The 22,046-nt window shown below is 40.4% G+C and overlaps 1 protein-coding gene across 5 annotated transcripts in view; it reads left to right on the top strand.

The window, feature by feature from the left end:
• Window positions 1–22,046, top strand: part of FBXL7 (F-box and leucine rich repeat protein 7) — a 431,217-nt gene that overhangs the window by 263,023 nt on the left and 146,148 nt on the right. The window contains exons 3-4 of one of the 5 annotated variants that reach the window (XM_081519330.1): window positions 8,792–8,825; window positions 13,595–13,665. The exons of 3 other annotated variants lie outside the window; for them this stretch is intronic. The gene's annotated coding sequence lies outside the window, so the exon portion shown is untranslated. The remainder of the gene's footprint in view (window positions 1–8,791; window positions 8,826–13,594; window positions 13,666–22,046) is intronic. One more of the 5 variants, XM_081519331.1, reaches the window with a different exon arrangement.

Genomic DNA, 22,046 nt, shown 5'->3' with positions numbered 1-22,046 from the left:
CCCAGGAATCGACCATTCTCTTGGAAATGAAATATGAGTAAAACAAGGTCCTCAGCAAGTACCTAAGTGGCGTCAGTTATGAGGCAGTGACTGGCGTAGACGTATATCATTGCAGAGCCAGAGATCTGTGCGATTATTTTTGCCTTCATCATTTGTGTTTTAAAGAAGAAGAAAAAGCTAAGATCCAGAAAGTCACAAAGCAGATGTAAGGTCAGGGAACACCTTCAGTCTCCTGCTGGGGCAAAGGTCAGCTGCTCACCATACTGCCTGGACAGTTTTACACCATGTTACACACATTGACCAGGCAGGACTGAAGCGACTTAGCAGCAGCAGCAGCAGCATGTATCACACCTAGTCATCGCTTTGCGATCGTTTTTTCATTTACAAATGATCAACTGTGGTATTCTCATATATGAAATAAAGATATATTTCATTCTATAATACATATATGTTGATTTTCGGGCACAACTTTACTGTATATAACACAAAGTACATTTGAATGGTCTGTGTTTTGGAGAAGCAAAAAATCAGTTGAGATAGTCCACCATGTTTTAGCTAGAAAACTGCCCAGATTTACAACAAACTGATCATCACCAAATAGCCTGGAATTTACATAGGAATTAAATCCTTTGACTTTTTGCTGCTTTATCAAATAGTAAGTGACCAGGCACTTTGGACCCAGGAATAAACCACTTTGCAGAGCAAAGATGTCATCCCCATAATCGCGATAAGAGCCGGAAGGGCGCCAGGCATGAGTTTACCACGGGAGGTACTCTCTCTCTTGGAATCAAATGGCAGACGGAATGGGATGGCGATCATGGTAGTAATGAGGATTAAACTTGACTTTTAGATCATAGATGGTCTGGATCAATGAGTTTATTGAACAAAATAATCAATTCCCACACAGCAAAGGGTCAAATGAGAAACATTTTAGCAACTAGAAATAGCTAGAGAATACAGCAGAAAAGTAACCAGTCATTTGTGTTTCAAAGTGACCATAGACAGTGATAAGAATCTTGCATGAATGGGGAAATGAAAGAGGTAAGAAATGTGAAAGTCATTCTTCTTCCTTCTGGACAGCCACTTCCCTGTCCTGGCTGTTTTGTCCATTGCCTTGGTCAGGCACCATGTGTGTGCATGGAACAGAAGGAGTATTTCAAAGGTAGAATTATGTTGACATTGGAAACAATCTGTTTTTTCCATTTCCTTTCCATTGCTTCGGTATTGGTTTCTGAGTAATCTACGGCATTAATATTTTAAGTAGGTAATTTCCTTTTCTTTCCCTTTAAAAATAATTGTTTATGGCTACCTTGGTGCCAAAAGTATCATAGTTAACTTTCAGGTAGAAGAATGCCATAAACAAGGACTCTAGGCTCCCAGAGGTGTTTGTATGCATGGACAGGGCGTGAGATTTCATCTCTGCCCTTTTGGGTCTGGAGAGAAATCTGCTTAATCTCTGTCTGGGCTTCCTGGTTGTTCACAACCTTGAACTTGTTGAGCTGCATAAATAAAAGATTTATTAATTTTAGTTCATTGAGTCTCTCTGTTTCTGCAACTGCACCATGATTTGCTTCTTTTCCTATAAATCATTTGAAAGCAAATTATAGTTGGAAATTATTTTAAAACGTTTGAATCACTTTTTAAAATAAAATTTCTCCCAATTCCTTCAACAAATGTGGGCTCCCGCTAATAGCAATGGCCACATAACAGATTGCCCCTAATCTTAACAACTTAATGCAATGCATATTTATTATCTCACAGTTTTCATGGATAAAGAATTCACGTGCAGCTTAGTTGGGTTTTTAGCTTCAAGGTCTCGGGGTGTCAGCTGGGATTACGGTCACCTCAAGGATGGGTCAGGAAAGAATCTGCTTCTGCACTCATATCATGGTTGTCAGGACCCAGTTTTTTGCAAGTTGTTCTCAGTTCCTCTCTGCCATGTTGGTCAGGCATGGTCTTCAGTTCGTTGCCTTAGGGACCTCTGCAGTATGACAGCTTGCTTCCTTAGCGCCAGCAGGAGAGAAGGTCTGCTCACAAGATAGCTGGCACAGTCATTTATAACCAAACCACGAAAGTGACATTACTTCACCTTTACTGGATTCTATTGGTTAGTAATGCACTTGGAGGCGGGGAGAGAGAGGATTCACAAAAAAAAAAACAAAAAAGTTTCTGTGAAGCCTTTTGTAGTCAAAATGGCGTAAAGCAAAAAATAAATAATGAAAAAGTAATAATAATGATAAATAATAAGCAGTTACCTGTATTAGTAAAAGCATAAATTCTCTTAGGATTTCTTTGGTTATCAAAGACAGGTACTAATGTAGCTATTTGGTGAAATTGAAGTGGTGTAAAGTGAACTTTTGAAAAAAAGTGGATACCCATATTCCTAACAATGCCTTAGGCAATTCGCTGTGCTTTTCCCTTAAGCATTTCTGCTGCAAACATTTTTGTTACGTCATTAATCGGCTGTTAAGAAATTTCGCCATAAAAGACAAACTAACAAAAAATAAAAGAGGAACATTAAAGAGGACATAGTGAACCATGAGAAATAACACAATTCAAAAGACTCTATTGTGAATTATCAAATATTTAAATAGATATAAAATGTGTGTAGATTCATGGCTTCTGCTGCTGCTGCTGCTAAGTCATGTCAGTCGTGTCCAACTCTGTGCGACCCCATAGACAGCAACCCACCCGTCCCAGGCTCCCGTCCCTGGGATTCTCCAGGCAAAAATATTGGAGTGGGTTACCATTTCCTTCTCCAGTGCATGAAAGGGAAAAGTGAAAGTGAAGTCGCTCAGTCGTGTCCGACTCTTCGTGACCCCAAGGACTGCAGCCTACCAGGTTCCTCCATCCATGGGATTCTCCAGGCAAGAGTACCGGAGTGGGTTGCCGTTGCCTTCTCCGAGATTCATGGCAAGACTGAACAAATAACTGAGTTTAGTTTGCATGTTGTACCTAAGCACTTGTCTTCTGAGTCTTTTGTTCATAGTGTTTTAAACGTTTTTTGTTTTTTGCTTGCTGTTTTTGTCTTCTCATTCAGCATCCCTTTTTTGTCACTAAAATTTCCTCTGTCATTAAGAGAAGTGTCAGTTCCCAAACACTAGGCTGCATGGTTCTATCCGAGTTCTATATTGCCCTGTGGAAGCCTCTGTACTGCTATTTGTGCCATGTGGCTCCTGACAGATGTGCCAGAGTTCTATGGGAAGCAGAGACTCAACTCTGCACCTTTGAGGCCCTCAGCCTCTTTTTCCTCCAGTACAGTGTGTGTCAAAAGAAGAAGCCACTCTTGGGGCAAAGCATCTTCACCTGTCAGCTGGATAAAGCCATAGTCATTGATAGCACTAACTGGAAGAAGTGCTATACTGTGCTTAGTCGCTCAGTCATATCCAACTCTTGGCGACCCCATGGACTGTAGCCCACCAGGCTCCTCTGTCCTTTGGTATTCTCCAGGCAAGAATACTGGAGTGGGTAAATATTTGATAGCAGATGCCACAAGGAAAGCATACACATATATTTTATATAAGTTAACTGTATGATTATTCATAGCTATTTTTTAACCAAAGAAAGGAATGACATACATATATATATATATATATGACAGGAAATTTTGCCACTTTTGTATACTTTTACTACTTTTTGTCATGTTTACCTGAAGAACAAATGTCCCTTTAACACCTCTTCAAGGTCATAGTAACAGTATTCAAAGATGCAGTATGTCTCATTGCTTTGCTTGATAAGTGCATAGTTTAACCAGTATCAGAATCAGAAACCTGTTGTTTTCTGTTTTGCTACTAGTGTGGAGAGAAAATAATACCTTTAAATTGTGTTTTCCTCTTCTCTTGTGCTTTGATACTCTTCTATTCTAAAGGTAGAATAAACTGGAACAGCAAGTACCTATCATCTTATCATCTGCTTAAAGAGTAACATTGTCACAGATTTGCTCATTCTCAATCCCCAGAATAGAAACATAGTGTAGAGCACCAATGGAAAGCAAAGAGGACCACTTCCATTCTGCATTCTAAATGCTGGTAAACTGTCCTTTCCTGAGGTTGTGCCATCGGCAGCGGTAGTATGGCCATCATGCTGTACTCAGAGCACGTTGAGTTTTTCCATGAGCACTGCTCCGGGCAGGGTTCCACTTCCCACTGCATCCCTGCACTGTGGCTGCAGTGGTACCTGAGACATCAACTGGAGGAGGCTGGTCTGGCCTGGAGAGGTAAACATACCTCAAAGCCCAGAAATGTGGACATTTTGATTCATTTGACTCCCACTTCAGGGCAGTCAAGGCTCAATTTAGCAAAAGACCAAGCAGAGGCAAGATACATTGTTTAGAGAAATGCTCTCACATATTGATCCAAAATATTGGCATTACATATGGGTCCCTTTGCCAAAATCATAAATCATTCTAATTCCATGACCAGACAGGCAGCAGGGCATCGAGGCGAGGAGGCTGCGTGGGGAGCCCTGGCTCCCCTCTCTGCTACCTTGCCATATGGCTTGTGGCACATGCCAGCTGCTGCCTCACGGGGAAAAGTAAAAGGACCGCGCTTCCAGGGACAGCCCAGCATTCCGTGTTGGAATTCTCTAATGAATGATGCTGTCCTTATTTAGCTAATTATCGCTGTTTGAGCATATATCTTTAATATACTCATCTGGAACCTTCGAAGTTGACCCATTACGGATGTGATAGATGCTTATGTCATGGGCAAGAAAATGCTCCAGAGGAGAAATTTAACATTACCCACATGAGATACAGAAATCCCTCATTAATCCAGATTGTACTCATCTGTAGCTTAATCATCTATACTTTTTGTTGTGATGTACACATATTTTCATTGTAGAAGAATGTTAAGCACATCACCGTTGGCAGATCAGCCTTTTCATCTGCCAGGCACCACCACATGGTCATGGCCCTTTCAAATTCGATATGGTACATTCCAAAGACTTCAAGACAAATAGCCCCGTTGTTGTCACTATATCAAAATAGTAAAAATTTGTAGTTGTGAAAATATTCTGCATCCTGATTGGAGGAAGCTAAGGAGACATGACAAATGAAATGCAGTGGGATCTTGGATTGGATTCTAGTCAAGAAAAGAACATTAGCCAGGCGTGAATTGACATGAATAAAGGCTTGCAGGTTAGTTACTAACACTGTGTCAGTGCTCTTTTCTAGGTTTTGATCACCACATTATGGTCATGTAATGTGTTAACATTTGGAGAAACCTAGCAAAGGGTGTGTGAGAGCCTACTCTGCTGTTTTTGTAACAGTTTTGGTAAATCTGAAATCATCTCAAACTAAAGAGTTAAGAATATTCCATGAATCAGATTTGTCACTGTCCTGAAGTGAAGTCGCTCAGTCATGTCTGACTCTTTGCAACCCCATGGACTGTAGCCTAACAGGCTTCTCCATCCATGGAATTATCCAGGCAAGAATACTGGAGTGGGTTGCCATTTCCTTCTCCAGGAGATCTTCCCAACCCAGGGATTGAACCCAGGTCTCCCGCGTTGTAGGCAGACGCTTTACCATCTGAGCCACCATGGAAGTCCTGTCATTGTCCTACTCATCTTCAAATAAGTCCGCTCAAAAAATTTTATATAGTATTGATCTCTGATTATAATTTAATTTAGGGCTTCCCTGGTGGCTCAGAGGGTAAAGCGTCTGCCTGCAATGTGGGAGACCTGGGTTCGATCCCTCGGTTGAGAAGATACCCTGGAGAAGGGAATGGCTACCCACTCCAGTATCCTGGCCTGGAGAATTCCATGGACTTTATAGTCAGTGGGATCGCAAAGAGTCGGATATGATTGGGCGACTTCACTTCAGGACAGTAATCTGTCACTGTCCTGCTCATCTTCAAATAAGTCCACTCAAAAAATTTTATATAGTATTGATCTCTGATTATAATTTAATAATCCCTATGGAAATGCAGACTATTAAACCTGGATGCATCTATTCAGTTTACTGGTGAAAGAAGGATCAAAAAGACTGAATTTAATGATTAGTTACTAAATGCTGCTTCCCTGGTGGCTCAGATGGTAAAGAATCTGCCTGCAATACAGGAGACCTGGGTTTGATCCCTGGATGGGGAAGATCCCATGGAGAAGCAAATGGCAACCCACTCCAGTATTCCTGCTTGGAAAATCCCATGGACAGAGGAACCTGGCAGGCTACAGTCCATGGGGTTGCAAAAAGTAGGACATGACTGAGCGACTAACACTTTTGCTTTTTCTAATTGCTAGGTTGTCATCCACCTAGTTAGTTGCCTCCCAGTGTTCCCTTTTCTGTTCTTTCTTGTCACCCAAAGCCTGATTTTATTCAGGGCCACATGTGCCCAGTCTAGGTGATAGGTCATCCTCAGCTGTGTGCTCCCAGTGTCCCTTGAAGCTAGAGTGGTCATGAGGCAGTTCTGGCCCACAGGATAAAAGGAGGGGACGCAGGAAACACCTCAAGGAAGACTTGGCTTTCCTGACACATCTGATTCCTCCCTATTCCCCATTTGTTGTTGGTGTTGTTCAGTCCCTAAGATGTGTCAGACTCTTTGTGACCCCATGGAGTATAGCACTCTAGGCTCCTCTGACCTCCTCTATCTCCAGGAGTTTGCTCAAATTCATGTCCATTGAGTCAGTGATGCCATCCAACCATCTCATCCTCTGTCGTCCTCTTCTCCTCCTGCCCTCAATCTTTCCCAACATCAGGGTCTCTTCCAATGAGTTGGCTTTTCGCATCTGGTGGCCAGAGTATTGTAGCTTCAGCTTCAGCATCCATCCTTCCAATGAATATTCAGGACTAATTTCCTTTCGGATTGACTGGTTTGATTTCCTTGCAGTCCAAGGGACTCTCAAGAGTCTTCTCTAACACCACAATTTGAAAGCCTCAATTCTTCAGTGCCAAGCTTTCTTTACCTACCTTTAATACAGCTGTGATGGATTGAATTCTGGCAGCCAACTTATGAGCAGAGCCCAAGAAAATTACAGTGATGCCAGCACTGAGACAATAAACTAATCAGTAGCTACACATCTCTAGACTTTTGGATATGAGAAGAAAAGCTCATTAGTTTAAACCAATGTTGTGGGTCTTTTTTTTTTTTTTAATTTGAACTTGAAAATATGTCTGATTTATCCAAAAGTTTCACGAAACATTTCATTTCATCCGTACAAACATCCCTTTGGTATAGGTGTTATTATCATCCTACCCATTATACCGATTATGAAACTGAGATTTATGGAGGTAAATGGACTGTAAGTGTACCTGGCTGTAAGTCTCCTTCTTTTTCTACAACATTACACTGCCCTTGCATGTTTATTTGTATACACTTTGTGGCAGTAAAAATTCTAGGTAAGGAAACTTGCCCAGAGATACCCAACTAGTGGGGATTGTATCGTGGCAAGACCAGATTCCCTCAAAGCTTGGCTTTCTGTTCAGTTCAGTGGCTCAGTCACCTCTGACTCTTTGTGACCCCATGGACTGCAGCAGGCCAGGCCTCCCTGTCCATCACCAACTCCTGGAGTTTACTCAAACTCATGTCCATCCAGTCAGTGATGCCATCCAACCATCTCATCCTCTGTCGTCCCCTTCTCCTCCCGCCTTCAATCTTTCCCAGGATCAGGGTCTTTTCCTATGAGTCAGTTCTTCTCATCAGCTGGCCAAAGTATTGGAGTTTCAATTTCAGCATCAGTTCTTCCAATGAATATTCAATACTGACTTCCTTTAGGATTGACTGGTTGGATCTCCTTGCAGTCCAAGGGACTCTCAAGAGTTTTCTCCAACACCACAGTTCAAAAGCATCAATTCTTTGGCGTTCAGCTTTCTTTATAGTGCAGCTCTCACATCCATACATGACTACTGGAAAAACCATAGCTTTGACTAGATGGACCTTTGTTGGCAAAATAATGTCTCTGCTTTTTAATATGCTGTCTAGGTTGGTCATAGCTTTTCTTCCATGGAGCAAGCATCTTTTAATTTCATTGCTGAAGTCACCATCTGCAGTGATTTTGGAGCACACCTCCCCTCCCCCCAAAAAATAAAGTCTGTCTCTGGCTTTCTGTATAGCTCAGCAAAAGCAAATAAGCCTTATAAAGGAATTTCCACATCTCTGATACATTTCTGTGATCCTTGTCTCCTATGGAACATTTACAAACTAGCCTTCTTTCCTGTGATTTATACTTAGTTCTTCTCTGCACCAAAAGCTGTGTGACCAGTCCAGGTCACATCATCAGTGGACGTTCAAACGATATTGGGTTCTGGGCACTTGCTAGTCAGCTGTAATGCATCTCATTTGCTTTCGCCTGTAATCCCTGTGAGTTTTTCCCTAAACAGTTGATCTTAAGGAGATTTTCATTCTTCACTGTGCTGATGAATGTCACCTTGCCTGCCCGGAGGTGGAGATCAAGTGACTCAAAGCCATAGGGGAACACAGTTCTGGGTATTTTCAGATGGGCTTTAGTTCATTTTCTTTTGAACTAGAAAATTAATGTGCAGCACGTCTTCCTGTGTGATGTGACTTTCCTGCTGAGTCTGTGCTGCACTGCGTATCTGTATAGGAATTCTGAGAGGTGAGCATCAGTATTCCAGGGTTTATATTGAGGTTTGGGAAGAGAACAGATAACACGAAGTTATAAATGGAGAAGCTCTAACTGGGAATTAGGAGATCTGGATGACAAGCCAGCTCTGCTTGTAAAAAGCTGATTGCTGTAACTATGTGAGTCAATATTGAGGATGAGTCTGGGATACTATTGTTCAAAAATAATTGCCTCCCCTCCTAACCATACCCTCTCTGGTTATTTGGACTTACAGAGGATGGTCAATGGATGAACTCATTAAAAAAAAGGTACTATCTATAAGTAAACTAAACGTTTCATAAGTTGATAAATTATGCATGAAAATTGCGGAAGTAGTATGCCTCATAGACTGTAGACCACCAGGCACCTCAATCCATGGGATTCTCCAGGCAAGAATATTGGCGAGGGTTACCATGCCCTCTTCCAGGGAATATTCCCAACCCAGGGATCGAACTGGAATCTCCTGTGCCTCCTGCACTGCAGGCAAATTCTTTACCCTCTGTGCCATAGTCGCTCAGTCATCTTGGACTCTGTAGCCTGTAGCCTGCCAGGCTCCTCTGTCCATGAAATTCTTCAGGCAGGAATAAGTAGCCGTTGTCTTCTCCAAAGGATCTTCCCAACCCAGGGATTGAATGCAGGTCTCCTGCATAGCAGGCAGATTCTTTACCATCTGAGCCACCAGGGAAGCCTCGAATATTAGCACATGTTCTCTACTTCTATTTTTCTAGCAGCTTCCACTTCCTCTTCTGCTCCACTTAATGGTACAAGATAGTTAAACCCAAAGAACATGTTATGTCACAGGTTTACAGATGATTACAAAAGTTACATCTTTCTGGAAGCTGAGCTGAAGAAGAAATACCTGGTATATCAGTGAGAATGTGGACTTCTGAATCACTGTTCAACTAGAGTGAAAATTCGGTTCCCTTGGCAACGGAACAAAGAAAACCCCATCTTCCCAGGGCATGGAAGGCAAATCAACTAAAGACAATTAGTTAAACTCAAAAGCTTTCAATGCTCTCATCACTGAAAGGCATGATTGAAAAAGCATGACTTTGGAGTCAGATATCTTTAAATTAGGTCCCCTGCCTCAGCCACTCGAGCTGTGTCAACTTGGATCAGTTACTTAGACCTCTAAGTCTATTAAAATGAGAATAATAATACCCTCTTAGTGATGTGATTGCATGAATTTAAAAAATATTGGCATAGATTCTAGGACAGATTCTTGACTCAGTAAATGATTGGAATTAGTGGAAGGAAGAGCTAGTTCCCACTAATCTTCTATTCGCCATTTCCCTCCACCACCCCGACACACTTCATTATCCACCTTCTTATTTTTGCATTGATTCTTTCTGTCTCTAGCTTGACAGGTAGTATTTTAGCACCTCTTCAATTCTCTGAAGACTTCAGTGGCCTATGAAAATCACAGAACCTATGGAAATCATATGACCCTTTTTTTAAAGGTCTAAGTATCTGAAACTTAAACAAGAAAGCAAGCACGGATTAATGAAAAATCTCCCTTTATTTGCCTTGCATTCACTTGGTTCCACCCAACTTTATTAAATTGGACCTCAATTTAAATACCTTATTTTAAGCACATTTTCCCCAAAACTTTGGAAAATTTTTAAATAATGAAAGAAATTACCAGTGGTCTAGAGTACAATCTACTGAATTCCGTAATGATTGCCATTGTTTATCATACAGGAGAATTAGGGCATAAAATGAAGTGTGTGGTTTACATGGTTCTATATAATCTATTCTATGTGGAAAGGGGTGGGTGAGTAAAGAAAGAGCATATTTATTGCACGTTCCAGTCATTTAAAGGAAATGGACAGAGGAAAGCGATGATACGGAAGTCGTTCCACTCGTAAACACTCCTGTGTTGCATGACTCCCTTTCTTTCTCTTTGCGCATGAGTTCTCCTTGTGGATACTGTATTCATTTTTTTGTTGCTGCTGTAGCAAATTACCTAAAATTTAATGGCTTTTAAAAATACAAGTTTACTCTGTTAGAAATTTGGAGGTCAGAAATCTAAATCAAGGTGTTGGCAGGGCTGCCTTGCTTTGAGTCTCAGATGGGAGAATCTGTTTCCTTGATTTTTTTCAGCCTCTAGATACTGCCTGTGTTCCTGGACTTATGGTCCTTTCCTTGCTTTTTCATCCCATCTCTTGTCACAAACTCATCCCCTTCTGCCTCGCTTTTATAAGGATCTTTGTAATTATACTGGCTCACCCAGATAATCCATGAGAATGTCCTCATCTCAATATCCTCAATTTAACTTGAACATTGTTGTGAAGACCATCACTCAGCCTATCATACATGTTGGCCTAGTGGTGGTTTTTCTTTCTGATTTTGCTGTATTCCTGTGATTTTCTCTTTCTCAGTCTATCTAGCTATGGCCCTAGACCTTCTCATCCTTGTACATTTGACCCTTGAGCTTGGCATGCCTTTGCCATAATGGGGAGTCCAGATTTCTGGCCTGACATGATAACTTTTTTCAGATCATTATTTTTCCAAGGGGATGGAATTTGAATGAAACCATTACACCTGGCAGAGGAAGAATTTTGGCAACCTAAAAATTAAAATGTTGTTAAAGTGCTGCACTCAATATGCCAGCAAATTTGTAAACCTCAGCAGTGGCCACAGGACTGGAAAAGGTCAGTTTTCATTCCAATCCCAAAGAAAGGCAATGCCAACGAATGCTCAAACTACTGCATAATTGCACTCATCTCACATGCTAGCAAAGTAGTGCTCAAAATTCTCCAAGCTAGGCTTCAACAGTATGTGAACCAAGAACTTGCAGATGTTCAAACTGGATTTAGAAAAGGCAGGGGAACTAGAGATCAAATTGCCAACATCCATTGGATCATAGAAAAAGTCAGAATTCCAGAAAAACACCTACTTCTGCTTCACTGTCTATGCTAAAGCTTTTGACTATGTGGATCACAGCAAACTGTGGAAAATTCTTTAAAAGAAGAAAATACCAGGCCACCTTACCTGCATCCTGAGAAATCTATGTGCAGATCAAGAAGCAACAGTTAGAATCGGACATGGAACAAAGGACTGATTCCAAATTGGGAAAGAAGTACGTCAAGGATGTATATTGTCACTCTGCTTATTTAACTTATATGCAGAGTACATCATGCGAAATGCCAGACTGGATGAAGCACAAGCTGGAATCAAGATTGGTGGGAGAAATATCTATAACCTTAGATGTGCGGGTGGCACCACCCTTTTGGCAGAAAGTGAAGAGGAACTAAAGTGCCTCTTGATGAAAGTGAAAGAGGAGAGTGAAAAAGCTGGCTTAAACTCAACATTCAAAAAACGAAAATCATGGCATCTGTTCCCATCACTTCATGGTAAATAGGTGGAGAAACAGTGGAAGCAGTGACAGACTTTATTTTCTTGGACTCCAAAATCACTGTAGATGGTGACCACAGCCATGAAATTAAAAGATGCTTGCTCCTTGGAAGAAAAGCTACAATGATGCTGAAGCTGAAACTTCAATACTTTGACCACTATATGAGAAGAACTGACTCATTGGAAAAGATCCTGATGCTTGGAAATATTGAAGGCAGGAGGAGAAGGGGATGACAGAGGATGAGATGGTTGGATGGCATTGCCGACTTGATGGACATGAGTTTGAGCAAGCTTCAGGAGTTGGTGATTGGTCAGGGAAGCCTGGTGTGCTGCAGTCCACTGAGTCACAAAGAGTGAGACATGACTGTAAGTGACTGAACTGAACTGAAAAATTAAAAAATAATAGCATAATACTAATTCCTAACTAATTACCAAAGTAGCATGAGCAACAATTTTTCTTTGCTTTCTCTGATCCTGGCTATCAAGTTTGAAGGTGGAGGCCAATGGCGCTGCAGTTGTTGTCCATGGTCCTGAACCACACTCCATGCTAGGGTTGAGTTCTGCCTCTTGACCCTTGGAACATGTGGGGACTCCTGTCCAGTTTCTTTATTCTCCCAGAAATTCTGAATCGATAAAGAAAGAAGTAGTCAGGGCTGTGAAGGGAGCTTAAAGAGAGAGTATAAGATGGTCAGAGGCTGTTGGACATCCATACCTCTTGTCAGGTTGCCAGGTAGAAAATACAGAAACATTTTCTGAGATAATGTTTAAATAATTGCAGCTACAGAAAAGATACTACAATTAAACATTATATAAGTATCAAATAACCAAAGAGAAGTAGGACATTTTGTGCATTGAAGAAGGTAAAGGGTTCATGTGTCAATCTTTGGTAAAAATGTAATAATTGTTAGTTGAATTGCAAAAACAAAACTTCAAAAATTTTTCGTTTGTAATTTGATGGAAAACACTACCCTGTGTAATTTATAACCTGTATTTTTTTTAGTATAGTTAATTTACAATGTTTCAGGTATATAGCAAAATGATTTGACTCGTTACCACATCTGTGATATTCATTATGCATTGGCTCCTCACCTTTCAAGCCTCCATTCTTTAAGGATGGGCTGGCATGGGAACCAGGAACAAATTTGGGTGCTGGATGTCTGTGATTCACATTATTTGTAGGAAAAACTACGGATTTCACAAAGCCAGTGCTTAAACCTTTGCTTCAGCTAATTCAGAACTTCAGTGAGGCAGAGAATGGAAATTGGGTCAGGCCTGTCTGCTGCACATACTTCATAATAATTAAGAACAAAAGCAGTCTTAAACATGTTGATAAGCCCAACATAACCCCATCACAGCTACGTTATCAAAACATCCTAGCTGATCTTCCATACTCCATTCATCATAGACATTGACTTTGGACATAGCAGAGATTCTGGGCTTGCAGGTGCAACAGCACTCTGACTATGTAACTTCCACCTAAACCTGCTAAGTTTTAAATTGTAAAGCATAAAACAGATTTCAGTTTTTATAATTTCTGAGGATTAAAGATAGACACCTGCAACATATTGTGGGTTTCCTTAGTGCAAAATGTGAGCCACTGTTTTTATTCTTGTATTTAATGATGATGATAGTAATAATAATAATGGTAATAATGACAATAAATGCATTAATCTGATTCCAGAGCCTTTTGTTAAGTGAAACATTCCAGGAAGAAGTCAGGATCGATACCTGCCAACCTTGGGTTAATAAACTGTGAGTGTACTACTCTTGGTTACATGATTACCATCATACAGAAAAGTGTGGTAGGTTTTATCCTAATTGCTGTCCCCCCCTCGAATCCCGTTTTGCTTAGGGCACACCTCCATTTTATAACTAGTTAATAAAGAAGACTATGGTTGAACGTCCACGTTGCCATGGAAACAACCAATTAGAAGTGCAACCTGAAGACATGGAAGACAGCTGCCAAAACTCTCAGGGAAAAAAAAATCATCTGGGTTGGCAACCTACAAGAAACATTGCCTGCTGAAAGCTTTTGCCAGCTTCCCCTAGCATTGGCCCGCAAGTTTCTATCTGAACAAACATCTTGTACCCATTTGCTAAGTGCCGCATCTGTAATACATTCTAAAAGGATAATTGCGTCTGGAGCTCAACATATGTGATGGTGAGGCAGGAAAAAATTCTCACATTTTTTAGTATAATTTCTCTCATATGTTTCTTATAACTTCATGGCACCAACACCAGCACAAGGAAAAGAAAAGAACTGTAAGTGGGCTAGCTCCTTCCTATGTCCAGAAATGTATTCTCAAGTTCTATTTTAAATGCCCCTATGTTATACATCACATTGTACATTGTTTTGTATAAGGCTAATATTTGTAAAGCCAATCATTATAGAACTTAAAATATGTAAGCCACCAATATTATTTTGCTTTGTTTTGGGGAAGTTCAATATGCAACTATAATACATGCCCAAAATGGAAAATTAAATTCAAGGTAAGTCACATTAAAATATGTTTCACACACATTATTCCATTCATTTTATTAACAACCTAGTGAGGGAGGATGCTTTCATTGCCATTTTGCATATGAAAAGCTGAAACATAAAAGTTTCAGGGACTTATTTAAAGTTATGGTTTATAGTTAGTAGTAATAGTGTATGTGTGTGTGCATGTGTAGTCTCTTCGTAGTGACTCTTTGCGACCCCATGGACTGTAGCCCGCCAGGCTCCTCTGTCCGTGGGATTCTCCAGGCAAGAATACTGGAGTGGGTTGTAATGCCCTCCTCCGGGGGATCTTCCTAACTTGGGGGTTGAACCCATGTCTCCTGCCTCTCCTGCACTGCAGGCAGATTCTTTACCCACTGGAACACCTGAGAAGCCCCAGTTAGTAAGTGGATCTAGGGGCAAATGCCAGCCTTGTACCCCAGGACCTAACATTATCTTCCCTCCACAGTATGGCTCCTCTGCTAACTTAAAATTCAGTGCACCTGGATATTAACCTTGAGTAAATCAAATAATGTAGTTCTTTAATCTTCCTTCCAAAAAATGTTTATAGTTGAGACTCATCAATGAGTAACATACGGATAATGTATTCCCTGTTTTCTACCTGTGTCTTTCTCTTAATTATAGTTTAGCAATTGAAAGACAGAAGAGTAAAACTGACAGTGATGGGAATCATATTCAATTAGTCTGAAAAGGTAAATAGCTGCAATGTTCAAATCCTCTTAGTATGAGAATGTCAGACTTTCAACATTACAATACACATGACCTGGTTTTGAATAATGAAAGAGAAGTTGAATCAAAATTTTAAAGCTTGGTCCATAGAACATGTGGGTCTTAGGAGACACGTGAGCATTTCACTTTAAGGAAATGGGCTACACATATCGTACAGACCTCTATTCTGGTTTAAACAAAGGAAAGAAAAGGAAAAGAAAGTAAATTCAAAGGTTGAGTAACCTTTTTCTTATACTGGCATAGAGCTCAGCTGTGCAAGAAGTATTGTTTGCTCTAAACAACACTGATTATCTTCTCTGTGGTCATGCTGCAAAGTGTGGGAAATGTTACCTTACTCCCCTATATGCACATCAACAACTAACCAAACACAATAAACCTGGATAAAAATATCTTTAGAAAGATGTAGTATTTTGACTCTAAATTTATTCAAGATGAGTCAAAATTTGCCAGTACAATCAACAAAGAACTTAAATATACCTAATTAGTTGAAGAAATTGTGGTACAAATTTATGAGTATCTCAGATGCTTAGCAAATTTATTTATTCTTTCTCAAAAATAAGGGGTCATTATATAACTTTCACATACTGTTAATGTATTTTAGGTCGTTCAGTGAGGGGTCATTGTATAACTTGACACACTATAGTTTAGGTCATTCAGAGGTTATTTCTGGTTAAGGTCCTGCTGTATTCCCCCACCCTCTTCATATAATTCCCATTCTCTCCAAACCTCTAACCCATTTTCTGTATCAAGAGCTAACCCCATCTCTCACTTTACTGAGAGAGTGGACTCTGCCTTTCCACCTCGACTACTCTCCTTCTCAACACCTCCTTGTATTTTGGCCTTTCTGTCTCTTCAGTATTCAGTATTTCTCAACCCTGGTTGCACATTACAATCACCTGGAGAGTGCTTCTGTGTACCTGGTTTAGACTGATTAGTGAAGACTCTGGACTGAGAACCACTGACCTAATCTTTGCTCCAGAGAAGAAGCTTCCTTGTTAAATCCAGGTTTTCACTTGTGGTGCTTCTTCAGGGGCACTGCTTCCTGAATCACCTCTCTTTCTCAGCTTTATTAGTCTTCTCCAGTGGTCCGTTTTCCTTATCCCACTAAGCCACTCAGTTCTACACCTCCCCTGGAACAACTCCAAGAATCTTTTTAGGTAAAGTGAATCCCTGAACTTCCATCCCCATCCACAGAATGTATGGCTATCTGTGGATGCTCCAGTCAGCTTTCTTTTGTTTTTTTTTTTAATTAATTTATTTATTTTAATTGGAGGCTAATTACTTTGCAATATTGTAGTGATTTTTGCCATACATTGACATGAATCAGCCATGGGTATACATGTGTTCCCCATCCTGAGCCCCCCTCCCACCTCCCTCCCATCCCATCCCTCAGGATCATCCCAGTGCATCAGCCCTGAGCACCCTGTCTCATGCATCGAACCTGGACTGGTGATCTATTTCACATAGGATAATGTACATGTTTCAATGCTATTCTCTCAAATCATCCCACCCTTGCCTTCTCCCACAGAGTCCAATAGTCTGTTCTTTACATCTGTGTCTCTTTTGCTGTCCCACATATAGGGTCATTGTCACCATCTTTCTAAATTCCATATATATGCATTAATATACTGTATTGGTGTTTTTCTTTCTGACTTACTTCAATCTGTATACTAGGCTCCATTTTCATCCACCTTATCAGAACTGATTCAGATGCATTCTTTTTAATATCTCAGTCAGCTTTCTAATATGGTTGAAATGGCTTCAGAAAGTCATACTTTAGGCCTTGCCTGGTGGTCCAGTGGTAAAAACAAATCCCCCTTGCAATGCAGGGGACATGAGTTCAATCTTTGGCTGGGGAACCAAGATCCAATATGCTACCGGGCAAGTAAGACCACATGCCGCGACTCACGAGCCCACGGGCCACAACTAGAGAGTCCATGTGCCACATGGAAAGATCCCGCATGATGCAACTCAGACCTGACACAGTCAAATAAATAAATAAAATATTTTTTTTTAAAAAAGAAGAAAATCATATTTCCAAAAGGCAAAGAAACCAGAAGAGACTTTAGCCAGAAATAAACATTGATTATGCTCTAAGATACAAAGGACGGGATGATCTCACTAAGGATCATATCTTACAATTGCAGTCCTTTTCTCAAGATCAAATGCATTCCTGCTAAATATATGTGATATGAAGTTCACGCTGAGAGATTACTTTTAATGGACTTTTTGTTTTTTTCTGAACTAGTGAGTAAGATCCCTATGTATTAAGATTTGTCAGTGCAATTGACAACACGTACACTTACGGTGGGTCTTCTTACCACATCTAGAACAGAATGGAAAAGCCATGTCATGAAAAATGGAAAAGAGTGGTTTGGGAGCAATTATCCTCTTGTCTGTCAAAATGAGTGCCTTTTTAGGAAATGTGGTTCCCAATTGTTGGTTTCCTGCCATCCTGTGTTCTAAGGAAAATTATCCATGGCTCATTAAAAAAAAGTGCTTTATAGCACTGAAATAAAATTTTACATGGATTAAAATGATTTTGAGTATTTAAATCATAATTCATGCAAAATCAATGTCAGTATGTATTTTTGAGCATTTTCAAGTGTTTTAGTTACAGTCAGCAAATTAATAATGATATAGTAAATTTAAACAATAGACATCAGCGTGGTCCTTTTCAAAAGTGCTTAAGATTTGATTTATGGCTCTTACCCAAGAATCATCATGAAAAATTGATTTGTTCTGTAGCAGAACTCAGTAAGCATCTTCTTATTTCAAATGGCAATTTTATTTTAAAGACAGAACCACTTACTCTTGGAATATTTGTTTCTTCAGTAAAGATTTCTGAAATTTCCATTTATTGGTCTTCTCTCCCCAAACCTAATCATCCCAACCTCATTCCAGATGTCCTACTTGTGTTTTTCAAAAATGTACTTGAAAACTAATTGCCACGTCATGTGGGTATCGAATTAAATAAATGATTTCTCTGCGGCCAGTTGTCTTCTGGAACATGAGGGTAAAGGAAGCCCAGATCTGCCAAGAAGCTAAGGGGGAGAGGGGGTAACTGGGTTCTACTCTCCATGACTGTGTCTGTATTTCTTTGTTGAAAATCAGATCATAGTTGATTTCACTAAATAAACAGCAAGATTAATGGTTAGTATTCAGTCTCTGATCACTCATCCAAAGTAAAAAGCTAAAGGTGAGCTCTGGAAACCTGTTTTTGTTGTTGTTCAGTCACTAAGTTGTGTCCAACTCTGCCGGCCCATGGACTGTAGCCCTCCAGGCTCCCCTCTCCTTCACTATCTCCCAGAATTTGCTCAGATTCATGTGATAATCTGTTTCCATTTACTGAATTGAAGGGGGTCATATTTGTGTTATTGGAAGGAATCTTAGGTATAATCCAGGGGTGAAGGGATACATGTATAGATAGATGTAAAATGTGTTTATATTTTAATTTATTTTTATATTTTGTCATATATATTTTAACATTTCAAGTCATCTGAATTCCAGTAATTCAGAATGTATCATAATTTGAATTTGAATTGCCCAAAGATTACCGGCTTTATTTTCTAAGAGAGGAAAAATATTGTTAAGTACATTAGCCCCATAAACTAATTACAGAGTTACTAAGAGGTAGGAATAAGTTTTAAAAGGATGGCATGGCCTTATTGCTTATTCAATAAGCACCTCTAAAGTAGGAGTCAGGAGTTCTATATTTTTATAAAAGATGCAGAAGACATTCTGAGAATTGCAATTGGGGTTACTATACAAAAGATGAAAATGATTTTTCTGTTAAGGCTTTTCATAAAACTTTGCTCTTCAATAAATCTATATTAATACAGTTTTAATATGCTGAAGAATTTAGTGTAGGGCTGGATGGACTGGAATTTAGTATATGCACATGAAAGAACAAGAACTGTCCATTAGTCAGATAATTGAGCACTAGTAGAAGCTGAGTTTGCCTCTGCCATACTACACCAAAAAGTGATGAAAATTCTAGTCTTTCTTTCTGGTGCAAAAGTTCCTCTTGGCTGTAAAAAAGTCGTGCGCTGATTCCATTTATCCTGAAGCTGTTGCTGTTCATGATCTCATTATCACCTCCTTAAACTTGTTGGCCAGGCTCTGTTTCTAAGAGCATATGAAGTTATAACAATGGTGCAGAAGGTCTCTTTTATTATATCTCTCCCCTTTGTGACCATGGTCAAATCAGAGTCAGAAGATAGAGGATTCCAGAAGGATTTATCTGGTAGAAATGGAACTGATAGTATGCCTCTTATGTTTGAGTATGTTAAGACAAATTCTATAGCTCCAGTGGTGGTTGAGTTTGTGATATGTGGAAAAATAATCAGAAAATTGAAGCAATTGATAACTATAGAAAAATTTTCAAGTTGTTCAAAGAAAAAAAGATAGTGGTGGTAAACCACAGTCTTTTTTACAAATGGTATTTCCATACCACTGGATGCTGATTTAACCAAAAGTTTGACATAACTATATTTGGGAGGATAAGGAAAGGAGATGTATGTGTGTGTGTGTGTGTTTGTAGGGTGTTGTATAAAAGAATAAGCTGACGTGTTCAGTCTAGGGAGCCATTATAAGTGTCTAAAATTGTGAAATAGAGAAGTGCTTTTTAAGTATGTCCTTTAAAGTGAATCACAGGAGATTCAGTTAAGAGTTTTAAGTGGCTGCCTAAAGGGAGAAAATTTTAAATATATAAGTATATTCTTAACTTTATAACTATTTTACTTTGGTTTTGTTTATTTATTTTGGATGTGCTGGGTCTTCATTGCTGTGTGGGCTTTTCTACAGTTGCAGAGAGTGGGGCCTACCCTCTATTTGTGGTCCGTGCGTTTCTCACTGCAATGGCTTCCCTTCTGGAACTTGGGCTCTAGGACCCATGGGCTTTAGTAATTGCAGCTCCCAGACTCTAGAGCACAGGCTAAATAGGTGATGAACAGGCTTAGTTGACTAAGTAAGTCCCACTTCGCAGACTGTGGGGTTCTCCAGAACCAGGGGTTGAACCCATGTCTCCTGCAGTGGCAGGCAGATTCTTTTACCATTGAGACACCAGGGAAGCCCCTACTTAGGTTTTAAAAATAAAAGTTTTCTGTGTAAATGAGAAACCAGGCACCGGATACCATGCATGTAGATATCTCTTGACAAGTATTCTATGATGGAGAACATAAAAATGGGGCAGATGCTGAAGACATATGAGGAAGGGAAAAGATTGTGGTATGCATTTCTTGTTGATAGGATTGAAGAGTAGGAATAGAGAGATTGATAATGCAGGAGAAACAGAGAGAGATCAAAGAAGTCTGACTCAGACCTATGGCCAAAATGAAGACATTTGCCTATGAAAAGGTAGGCATATTTCCTCCATTCTAAGACAGAGGTTGAGGATGTGGCCAGGGGGTGGAAGATATTTAAGAAAAAAAAAAGGATACTTAAAGCAGAAAAGTGAATTGAGGAGGAAAATGTGATAAGCTTGCCAGGCAGTCCTGAGACTTTATTTGACATTGGCGATCATAAGTTTAAAATGAAACCAAACAGCTGTATGATATTCTCTAGCAGCATAAACCAGTTAATGTGCAGGCAGGGGAAGGGTGGAAGGTTGGAGCCATTGGGTTTGGGGTTTTGACAGGTGAATACAGTCACAGAGCAGAGAATCCAGAGAGTGACCATTTTTGCATAAGTGTGACAGTGGTAGTGGACTAGGGAATCTAGGCTGGGCAAAGAAGAAGTGAAAACACAAGATGACTGAGGAATAGAGGCGGGGTTAGTCAATGAGAGTGTCAGTAAGCATAAGAAATTGAAATCATGGGCTGTCATCACTTCCAACAAGCGAGCTGGAAGGTTACCAGGGGTGGTAGAGAACTAGCAGGTGGCTCAGCTCTCAAAGACGGGCAGGTCCTGGATTTGATGTTGGGAGTAGAAAACGAAGGTGAAATGCAAGAAAAGGCTGTTGAAAGTGAGGTCGAGGAACTGGAAAGTCAGGATCCAGAATGCTGAAGTGTGCAAGAATGATCATTGTGAGTCATGCATGAATGAAATCACCAACATGGCAGCCGGGAGGGTGGAGGCTGGGTGACTGGTTGGTAGGAGTCTCAAAGGGGTGAGGCGTTGCCAGAACAAGGGTGATAGGGGTTGAAAGCAGTAGCCAGGAGAACGAGAGGGTACCTACCCCAGCTCCAAGCCCTGCGGTTCAGGGGATACTGGAAGAAAAGACGTTCCTTCACTGGACAGAACTGCTGAGGAAGTGTGCTCAGGGCATGAGTCTCCGTGCACATAAGGAGGTGAAGGGCGCATTCAGAGCAGTCCAGGAGGTAAGTTAGGGAGGTAAGGATGTGTGTGCTGGATTCTTGACTGAGAACACCAGTTGGCACAACTGGGAGGCTTAGCCAAGAAGAGTGACGTGTGGGATCATGAGACCGGATATATGTGAATGGGAATGAGGGTTATCAGATTTCACAGGAAGCTTGAGCTTTTGATAGCGGCCGAGGTAAACAGAGATGAGGGACATAGTGAACCAGCTCAGAGAGTTTCTTCTCAGCAGATGGGCACTCAGTTCTAGGGGGTTGACCACACTCCTAGCTAGGTAGCACAAGAGTCACTATTCCTCCCACTGCCTATGTGGTTACAGCAGTTCTAGGGGACATTCTCCACCTCCTCCTCCAGCTGTCAGTGTCATTACTTTGGGGAAGGCTGCGTTAAACATGATAATAGTGTGACACTGTGTGGACGTGAGAGAAAGAACCGAGAGTGGTAATCATGACTCTCTCACCACTCCCACGAGTAACCTGGACAAGTCTTGTAACTTCTGTGAATCTCAGATTCCCTGTTGAAAAAGAAATTGAGATAGCCCTCTAGGTCCTCCTCAAGGCTTAACTTTTGTTATTACAACATGAAA

This window comes from Giraffa tippelskirchi, chromosome 8 (assembly GCF_054371585.1).
Source record: "Giraffa tippelskirchi isolate mGirTip1 chromosome 8, T2T-mGirTip1v1.2.pri, whole genome shotgun sequence".
NCBI classification, from domain to species: domain Eukaryota; kingdom Metazoa; phylum Chordata; class Mammalia; order Artiodactyla; family Giraffidae; genus Giraffa; species Giraffa tippelskirchi.
This window is presented reverse-complemented; position numbering and strand designations above follow the sequence as displayed.